This window comes from Biomphalaria glabrata, chromosome 3, assembly GCF_947242115.1.
Source record: "Biomphalaria glabrata chromosome 3, xgBioGlab47.1, whole genome shotgun sequence".
NCBI classification, from domain to species: Eukaryota; Metazoa; Mollusca; class Gastropoda; family Planorbidae; genus Biomphalaria; species Biomphalaria glabrata.
In genome coordinates this window covers 9,751,297-9,761,421 of record NC_074713.1, presented here as the reverse complement: position 1 = coordinate 9,761,421, position 10,125 = coordinate 9,751,297, and the positions used below count along the sequence as shown (strand labels likewise).

The window sequence follows — 10,125 nt, the reverse complement described above, 5'->3', positions numbered from 1 at the left end:
AGAGAGAGATAATAAGGGCGAGATAGATATAACAAGAGAGAGACATCAAGATATATAGGCCTATAAATCTTGATGTCTCTCTATCTCGCCCTTATTATCTTATTATATATATATATATATATATATATATATATATATATATATATTACATTATATTATATTATATTATATTATATTATATTATATTATATTATATTATATTATATTATATTATATTATATTATATTATATTATATTATATATATATATAAAGAGAAAGAGAGAGGGAGAGATAACACAAGAGAGAGTTAACACAAGAGAGAGACAGACAGACAAACAAGAAACTTTCTACAAAGCAGTTTTGTTTCCTGATATTCGGAAAATTTTTATCGCCTGCCACTGTGTCAATTCACGTGAGCGAGGACCACGCGGGGGCTGTGATTATCAAGCCCAAGGTCAGCTGTGATGTCCACTGCAATGAGTGACCAGCACAACTTAAGCAGTTAACTAGCAGATCGTGCCTGGCCTTTGTAATGACCGTTGCTGCCAAAGTAAAGGCCGCATTTAGAAAATCGATCTTCTGGTGTGGTCACCTCTCTGGGCAGTCCAAGTCGTTTTATCAATGTGTGCAAGATGTCGGCACATAAAATACGGGCCAGTGCATTATTAAACACTAAACCATTTGCTGCATGGGTCATCCCTGCCATTACATTCAGAGCATGTCTCGTGGTGGACTTTGTCCCTCCCTGAGTTTATAGCGACATGAACATTGGTTAGGATTAGAAGGAAGTACTTAATAGATATAGTAGTCTGTATAGATAGACGTATCAGACACTTCTAGTAGTCTGTATAGACAGACGTATCTGACTCTTCTAGTAGTCTGTATAGATAGACGTATCTGACACATCTAGTAGTCTGTATAGACAGACGTTTCGGACACATCTAGTAGTCTGTATAGACAGACGTATCTGACTCTTCTAGTAGTCTGTATAGATAGACGTATCTGACACATCTAGTAGTCTGTATAGACAGACGTATCTGACACATCTAGTAGTCTGTATAGATAGACGTATCAGACACTTCTAGTAGTCTGTATAGACAGACGTATCTGACTCTTCTAGTAGTCTGTATAGATAGACGTATCTGACACATCTAGTAGTCTGTATAGACAGACGTTTCGGACACATCTAGTAGCCTGTATAGATAGACGTATCACACAGATCTAGTAGTCTGTATAGACAGACGTATCTGACTCTTCTAGTAGTCTGTATAGATAGACGTATCTGACACATCTAGTAGTCTGTATAGACAGACGTTTCGGACACATCTAGTAGTCTGTATAGACAGACGTATCTGACACATCTAGTAGTCTGTATAGATAGACGTATCTGACACATCTAGTAGCCTGTATAGATAGACGTATCACACAGATCTAGTAGTCTGTATAGTGTTAGACACCTTATTTATATAGGTTAGTTATTTTAGTTATTTAGCGACGCACCATAGTAGACGCATATTGAACGGGACTAGTGACGTTTGGGATATGTTGGGTTAGAGACCGGAAAATCAGTTAGCGATAGAACATTCCAGGGTAACGACGTGTTTAGTGACAGAGACTTCTACTGTGGCCCTTTTATCATAATAAATACATGTTGAATAGTTCATCAGAGTCGACTACATCTCTTCACTAGTTAAAATCGATGTGCCAGTTCTTGTTTGTATTGTTGTGCAACTACACGTAATACACCCGGACAATTACACCCAAACGATTGCAGAGTAATTGGTTGACTTCAAGACAGCCTGAACTAGCAACATCACAGTGGCGACCCCGAACCTCGAAGCCGGACCCTGATGAAGACGAACATCGAACCGGACCTCGAAGCAGAACGTTTACTCAGGTGAGGGTCGTGCACTCGAAGTTATAAGATTTCATCGGAGTACGGCTGAACACAGCAGCATCACAGAGTGACTTTGTTCTAGATCTACATACAGTCATCGCCTGTTTGATCGCACGTTCGACGAGCCGTTAACTCAGGGTGACCTTCGTCAGGACAGTAATCATCGCAACGTCTGGTCTGCTTAACCAGTATATTATCAAAGCCTGATCTTCATATGCTGAATCGACCTACAACCAGAGAAACCGTTCGTTCATAACGGGTGAGAGATCGTTAGTGAACCTGTTGGACATATTTTTTCTTCGTCATAGGAGCCACATTGAGTATCAAGTTTTACCTCGTCAGTTTCGAGAAGGACAGTTTGCCCGCTGTCAGAAGTATTGTGAGTACTACAAGTTTGGTAGCTAACTAAATCGAAATCGCTCTGTCGTCTTACCCTTGGAGAGATTCTTGTGGAGCAGTTTGCTCATTGAACCGGTTGCTTGCCACGTTTATAACGGTCACTGTGTTTAACCTTTGGAAGGTTAGTGAAGTAATCTTTATCAGTACTGAACATTGATATATCTAGTATTCGTCGGTCTAGACCATATCTAGACTTGTTAGCAGTGAAGTTGTGGAAACAGCTACATCCACTTAATTTCGTTGAAAACCGTTAATCGTCTAACGGAACGTCGTCGGAGGTGACCTTGGTTTCACCTAGTCTACATTGGACAGTTGGTCTAGTGAAGCAGAGTACAACAGCAAACTTCGTCGTACTACCAGAGTAGCAGCAGAGGCAGTGAACTATTTTAGAGAACCGTTATTCGTCAGCCCAGATCAAGTCATCGTCAAGAAAGTCGTTATTCGTCAGCCCAGATCAAGTCATCGTCAAGAAAGTCGTTATTCGTCAGCCCAGATCAAGTCATCGTCAAGAAATTCGTTATTCGTCAGTCGTCCAGATCAAGTTGCCGTCAAGAGACTGTTATTTGTCAGTAGTCGTCTACACAAGTCAAGTCATCGCCAGAAGAACCGTTAACCTATTCGTCAGTAACTGTGTACACAAGGTCGTCGGAACTACACATACGCTCATCAACAGTCGTCGAAGAAACTGGAACATTTTGCTGTGGCATATCAGGACATCTGTGGCATTACGTGGGATACTGGTAGCACCGGAGAACAGAGTCAGAACTGGAAGAGAGGCAGTGGAATTTGTTGTGATCTAGCATATTCGGGAGTCCGAACAAAGGGATCTTTCTTATCAAAAGCTAAGTGCCATTTTTCTTATTAGTATATGTTTAGATTGCCCTTAGAAATAGATTTTGTCTAAATTTGGTACGTTAGCCTGAGTAAAATCAGGTGGTGCGCCTTAAAACCCGTCGGGGTAGAAGACGTAATTTAGATGAAAAGCTATATTATATATTTAGGATTGTAATTTGTTTTGTTTGTGTAAACGTCATATCCGTTGTTGCCTGGTTACTTCGTGACGTTATCATTGTGTGCCATATTGTCACATCCCAACCCATAGTGATAGTCTCATTTAATTATTTCATTTGTTTATATTATTTTAAATTATTTATTTTTATTAATTTAATTAGATCTGTATTTTTTTTTTTCACTTAATGATAGAAAGTGCGGGTAGGATTCTTTTACTGTGAATCAGACTAAAATAATTTTAGTTTGAGCGGTTAAAATCAATTATGATTTTGCCATGAGAATAATGCCGAAACTGGCTATGTAGTCAAACACTGTCGTCTGGCTAAATATAGATCTGCAAATTTTGTACATCTCTTTGGTACAATTTAATTATCTAGACTCTACTTTGAAATATTATTAAGTTGAAGATGAATGAAGGTAGTACATTCTAGATATATATATCTTGTTGAAGATATATTTGACATTGTATAAACATATTTGTTTTATACGGTTAAATAGAACCATAATCTACTCTAGATCTGGACTCTAGACAGTCTTTGAATTTACTCTAGACATTTCAGTCATACCAGATTTTAAAATTGATCATAGTTGGTCATACTAGATCTAATAGTCATAGTGCTCTTGATAACTAGATCTAAATGGTAATATTATACATACTATAATATACTGGATTTAAATTTGTGTGTAATACTAGATCTAATATACAGATTTGAATATAACCATAATAACTCAGACTAGATTTATACATTTACTAAATCTATAGATAGAGACATACCATTTAAAATTTGTATAAAAGTGTGGAAAAACTTAAATATAAAATAAGTTTAAAGTATAGCCATAACTAATATAGGCCAAGTAAAAATATATATAAAATATAAAACACAATGGCTACATCATCATATGTGGACCTTAAGGAGGTTAAGGAAACAGCTATGCAGGATGGAAAGGCCATGGAGTTAAAAGGAAAGGACTTAGCAGCTTATGTACAGCAAGTGGTGAAGGAAGAAACGGAACGTCAAAGACAAGAGATAGAAAGACAAGAAGAACGTCAAAGACAAGAGATAGAGAGACAAGATAGGATCAGAAAGGAAGAATATGAGAAGCAAAAAGAGGACCGAGAACATGAAGCTAAAATGGAGAAGATGAGATTGGATGCAGCACAAGCCAGAGCCCAAACTGAACAAGGAAATAACACAAATAACTCAAATAATTATACCACTCAAAGAGACAACCCTAATTCGCAGACATGGCTAAAGAGAAAGATACAAAGTTTTGATGAACAGAAGGATGACATTGGTGATTTTCTGAAAAGATATGAGGCAAAAATGTCTACATTTAATATGCCTGAAGAAGAGTGGTCTGAAATACTGATAGACTTTGTTCATGGTCAAGCTCTAACAATATGCCAAAATCATGACCATCATATTGATGATAGCTATCAGGTTTTAAAAAGAGAATTATTAAATGCCTATGGTCATAATGCTACAACTTTTAGAAAAAAATACTTTGACAATATACCATCATTAGAAATAGAACCCCAAACTACCATTAATATGGAAAAGGATTTTTTCAATAAGTGGGTAAAATTAGAAAAAGTAACAAACTCTTATGAAGGATTAAAAAATTTTATTCTAGTGGACAACTTTGTAAATAAATGTGATCCTCAATTACAATCTTTTATTAGAGAAAGAAACCCAAAAACTATAGATGAAATAACAGAGATAATGAGAGTATACAAAAATGCATATCCAAATAAACCATTTTCTGATAGAGATAAGAGCAAAGTAGATTTAATAGGATACACCAAAGAAAATGTTGATAGAAGTAGAAATAGAAACAGATCAAATAGTGGAAATAGAAAATATAGTGAAATAACCTGTTTTAAATGTCAAGGAAAAGGTCATATAGCAGCTAACTGTAGAAGAGGGAATAGTAGATCTGGAAGTAGAAATAGATACAATGAACAAAATAACAGTAGATATAGGAGTAGAGATAGGAATGACAGGGGAAATTATAGAAATAGGAGTTACAGTAGGGAATACAAAAATAAAGGTACAGATAGGATATATTTCATGGAAGGAAATAGGAACAATTTTGCAGTGTACCCAGGGTTTGTAGATAGAATTCCGGTGGAATTAATCAGGGATTCAGGTTGTAACACTTTGGCAGTAAAAACTAAATTTGTCAAACCTCATTGGTATAAAGGGTTTACTAAGAAAGTAGAATTAGCAGATGGCACTGTAAGGGAATTTAAAGCTATAAGGGTGTACATTGAAACTCCATTTTTCACTGGTTATTGTGATGGCATTGCAATACCAGAAATGAGATATGATATGTTAGTAGGAAACATAAAAGGAGTTAAAGAATGTTCAAGAAAAGAATTAGAAGACTGGCAAAACAAATACAAAAACATAAGACAAAATCATGGAAACATAGAAACACAAAATATAACAAGTATGGTAATAACAAGATCAATGGATAAACAAGATGAGAAACAGGAAAATACAATAAATGTAATAAGTAAGGATGAAGAAAAAGAAACCAGTAATGTAATACAAATAGAAAATACAGATGTTAAGGAAAGTGAGATAGAAAATGAAACACAAAATAGTCTGGAAACACAAATATCTCAAAGTGAAAAAGAAACAACACCCACATTTGCATTAGAACAAATGAATGACAATATTATTGGGAAAATTTATTCAAGAATATCAGATAAAAACAATAATAATCCAATGGAGAAATTTTGTATAGAGAATAAAATATTGTTTAGACAAACAAGTAATGATAACAAGAAAATAAAACAACTTGTCTTACCACAGAAATATTGGAAAGATGTTTTAATCATGACACATGATAATAATTTAGCAGCACATAGGGGAGTAAAGAAATGTTATAGGAACTTGTCAAAACAAGTATTTTGGCCCAAAATGAAAGCAACAATCAACAAATACATAAACTCATGTGACATATGTCAAAAGAGATCTAACAAAAGCCTAGTGAATAAAGCACCTATTCAAGAAATGGATGAACCTACGGCACCATTTCAGAAAGTATCTATTGATTTAATAGGTCCTTTAATTCAAACTGAAAATAATAACAAATACATTCTAACAGTAATAGACATGTTTAGTAGATACCCAGAGGCAATCCCATTATCAAATACAAGTGCAGAAAATATCATTAATGCCATAACTCAAAAAGTAATTACAAGACATGGTATACCTAAAATTATATTGAGTGATCAGGGATCTCAGTTTAAGTCAGAACAATTTAAGAAATGGACTAAACAATACAATATACAACACATATACTCTTCGGTTTACCACCCGGAGAGTAACGGTTTATGTGAACGATATGGTGGATCATTAAAAAGATCACTAACAAAGATAATTCAGAATAATCAGAACAAGTGGGATCATTACATTAACTATGTACTATTTGCTCATAGAAACAACATCCATGAAGCAACACAATTTTCACCATATGAAATAATACATGGAAGAAAACCCAGAGATGAATTAGATGTTTTTAAAGAAAATCTAATAGACAATGAGAATAAATTAAATAATGACAGTGAAACAACAATCACAACAGAATTGAAAGAAATATGGACTCAAGCATATAACAACAATAAGAAATATAAACAAAGTGCTCATGAGAATCTAAATAAGAAAAGACAATTGAAAACACTAGAAGTAGGAAACAACGTATTAATATTAATAAATGACCTGAAAAATAAAATTGGTAAACAATGGAAAGGTCCATTTAAGGTGATAAAACAAATTAGTGATGTCAATTATCAAATTGAAATAAATGGGAAAGTTAAAACATATCACATAAATAATTTGAAACTATATCATGATAGAGAAGATGAGTTGATACAAAACATTCAGGAGGAAATAGAAAATAAATTTTCAGAAAGAGAAGAATGCTTGATGATAATAACAAATGAAAATCATAATGAAAATGATATTAAGGAAATACCTGTAATAGAAACAAAAGAGAATCAAACTTGGCAAAAGATTAATCTTAATAATTTAACTAAGGAAAAGTCAAAAGATATAACTAAAATAATACAGGAATACAAAGAAATTTTTTCCAGCATACCAGGAAAAACTAATATTATTAAACATGACATTAAAGTAACAGACACAAAACCTATCAAGCTTAAGCCATATAGAATACCGCTACATTTACAAGACAAAGTAAAGAAAGAAATAGACAATTTACTAGAATCAGGTATAATTGAACCATCAACATCTCCTTATGCTTCACCAATTGTGATAGCCAAAAAGAAGAATGGAGATATAAGGTTATGTATTGATTATAGGAAACTTAACAACATCACAGAATTTGACCCATATCCAATGCCAAATATAGAGGATATTTTACATAAATTAAATGGAGCAAAATTTTTTACTAAATTAGATTTAACTAAAGGTTATTGGCAAATACCTTTAACAGAAAATGCAAAACCTTACACAGCATTTGTAACACCATATGGTATTTTTCAATGGAATTATATGAGTTTTGGATTAGTAAATGCACCTGCCACATTTAATAGAATGATGAACATGATAATTGGAAACAAAGAAAATGTTATTTGCTATTTAGATGACATATGTATTTTTAATAATAGTTGGGAGGAACATTTGGTAGATGTAAAAGAAGTATTCAAAATAATAAAAGAAAGTGGACTTACAATTCAAGCAGAAAAAGTAGAAATAGGATTGGAGGAAATAATTTTCTTAGGACATAAAATAAATAACAACATGATTAGCCCTATTGAAGATAACATAAAGAAAGTACTTAATATTGAAATACCTACAACAAAAAGACAAATTAAAAGCATATTGGGAATAGTAAATTATTACAGAAAGTTTATAAAAAACTTAGCAGAAATAGTGAATCCACTAAATGACTTACTTAAAAAAGGAAAACCTCAAAAAGTAGTTTGTAATGAGGAATGTGTGAAAGCTATTGACAGAATTAAAGATGTTTTTAGTCATGAACTAATATTAAGACTACCTGATAAAGACAAAATATTTTATGTCACAACTGATGCATCTGGTAATGCTATTGGTGGTTGTTTAATGCAGAACTATGATAACTTACATCCTATATTATATGTAAGCAGAAAATTGTCAGAGGCAGAAAAAAAATATAGTGTCATTGAAAGAGAAGCTTTAGCTGTAATATGGGTAATTACTAAGCTAGAGAGCTATTTAATAGGAAGGAAATTCATATTATTAACTGATCATAAACCTATTCAGTATATACAGCAAAAGAGCATGAAAAACAGTCGTGTTTATAGATGGTTCTTAGCACTACAGGAATATAAATTTGAAGTGAAAGCTATTAGTGGATCTGTGAATATTGTAGCTGTTCTATTGTCTAGAATGACATTGAAATGAAATACTTTTGTAAATAAACTATGATTATATTGAGTATGTAATATATATTAATATATTGACACCATTTATATGTTATGAAAAAGGGAGATAAGTAAAGTTGATGTTAAGCATTTAAAAGTAAGTATGGATATTTTTTTTGTGTGAATCATTTCATATATCATTGACGAAAGTTAGTTCTATGGAAAAGGGTGAGTATAAAAGAAAAATGGACAAAAGCGTATAAAAGGGTGGTAAGAAAAAATGTATTGAATGTGTAAATAAAGTTTATAATTGTTTTTTTGAAATATTGTATTTTATCAGATTACTGCCAGTGAAGAACATTTGAGATGTGTAGGACATGCCCATAAGATGCCACATTTTCCTCCATGATGAACTGTGTAACAATGAAGATGATTTTGGAATGTTATGAACTGTTATGAACATTGACATGTATATGAGGAACTGTCAAGTCAAGATGAAGATGTCAAGAAGAAGATGTCAAGATTTTATGTTTGTGGTCTTCCCCTTAAATTGAAAATGCCCTTGTAAGACTTGACAGTAGTGGAAAAATATTGACATATTTTTTTTTTCAAAGGGGGGAGGAATCTGTTAGACACCTTATTTATATAGGTTAGTTATTTTAGTTATTTAGCGACGCACCATAGTAGACGCATATTGAACGGGACTAGTGACGTTTGGGATATGTTGGGTTAGAGACCGGAAAATCAGTTAGCGATAGAACATTCCAGGGTAACGACGTGTTTAGTGACAGAGACTTCTACTGTGGCCCTTTTATCATAATAAATACATGTTGAATAGTTCATCAGAGTCGACTACATCTCTTCACTAGTTAAAATCGATGTGCCAGTTCTTGTTTGTATTGTTGTGCAACTACACGTAATACACCCGGACAATTACACCCAAACGATTGCAGAGTAATTGGTTGACTTCAAGACAGCCTGAACTAGCAACATCACAATAGACAGACGTATCTGACTCTTCTAGTAGTCTGTATAGATAGACGTATCTGACACATCTAGTAGTCTGTATAGACAGACGTATCTGACACATCTAGTAGTCTGTATAGATAGACGTATCAGACACTTCTAGTAGTCTGTATAGACAGACGTATCTGACACTTCTAGTAGTCTGTATAGATAGACGTATCTGACACATCTATTAGTCTGTATAGACAGACGTTTCGGACACATCTAGTAGCCTGTATAGATAGACGTATCACACAGATCTAGTAGTCTGTATAGACAGACGTATCTGACTCTTCTAGTAGTCTGTATAGATAGACGTATCTGACACATCTAGTAGTCTGTATAGACAGACGTATCTGACACATCTAGTAGTCTGTATAGATAGACGTATCAGACACTTCTAGTAGTCTGTATAGACAGACGTATCTGACTCTTCTAGTAGTCTGTATAGATAGA

The 10,125-nt window shown here is 33.7% G+C and overlaps 1 long non-coding RNA gene across 1 annotated transcript; it reads left to right on the top strand.

Moving 5' to 3' along the window:
• Window positions 1-1,425: 1,425 nt before the first annotated feature.
• Window positions 1,426-9,504, top strand: LOC129925049 (uncharacterized). The gene is made up of 2 exons (XR_008776911.1): window positions 1,426-3,704; window positions 9,005-9,504. It is a non-coding gene; the product is annotated as an uncharacterized LOC129925049 (long non-coding RNA).
• Window positions 9,505-10,125: the final 621 nt, after the last annotated feature.